Source organism: Acyrthosiphon pisum, chromosome X (assembly GCF_005508785.2).
Source record: "Acyrthosiphon pisum isolate AL4f chromosome X, pea_aphid_22Mar2018_4r6ur, whole genome shotgun sequence".
Classification (NCBI taxonomy): domain Eukaryota; kingdom Metazoa; phylum Arthropoda; class Insecta; order Hemiptera; family Aphididae; genus Acyrthosiphon; species Acyrthosiphon pisum.
Window position 1 is genome coordinate 126,668,236 of NC_042493.1, and position 854 is coordinate 126,669,089.

An 854-nucleotide genomic window follows, 5' to 3' on the forward strand; every position below is an offset into this window, starting at 1 on the left:
ATCATAAGTTATTTATAAATTTTGATCACATATGATACGGCCGATACATGTTGTATTCCGTACATTGGTGTTTTTAAAAATAATCAAATCATGGGCAAATATTATATTTCGTTCAAAGAATAAAATTGACGTTCATGATATTTATTTATTATTATTTTACGTTCAAACTATTTTTCTGGATTGGAAAAAATTATTTAAAATAGTATTCAAATATACAAAGTATTCGATTACTTTTATTCGAATACTTTACAAAACTGACTATATATACGTTTTACAGCATAAATTCGACGATACTATATTGCTGCTTGTGCCCAGCTGATATTGCGCTAACAGGTAGTTCTATAACCACTTTAAAAATCCAACTGCATTTAAAACGTTATACTACTCATATGTACGATTAGTGTTTGATTATAATTCTATTGATTGGTCGCTGAGCACATTAGGTCCGATACAAATACTTGAATCGGTTCAGAATCGATTTTTAAGAATGGCATTCTTCAGGTGTGTTATTTTTCGTCAGCCTCACACGTCTCATCAGCCACTGTTCGCTTTATCAAACCTCGAACCATAGGAAACTAAAAGAATAAAGACGGATTTCTGTTTTATTCTTAAGAGGAAGCTACACCCGCATAAGTTGTATCCGTCTAACAAATGCACCACATAACAAAAACTGTTTTGCGTGGTACAACTGTGCTCCCTCTGTATGTATAGTAGAATAATTACTAAAATTCTACAATGCATTGGGAAGAACTTTATCTGTGTCGTAGCGTTTTTATTATTTGGATAATATTAATATAATTTATGTTATTAGTTTGAGAACAATAAGTTAGTTATTTTTGTTTTTTTCGATTAAC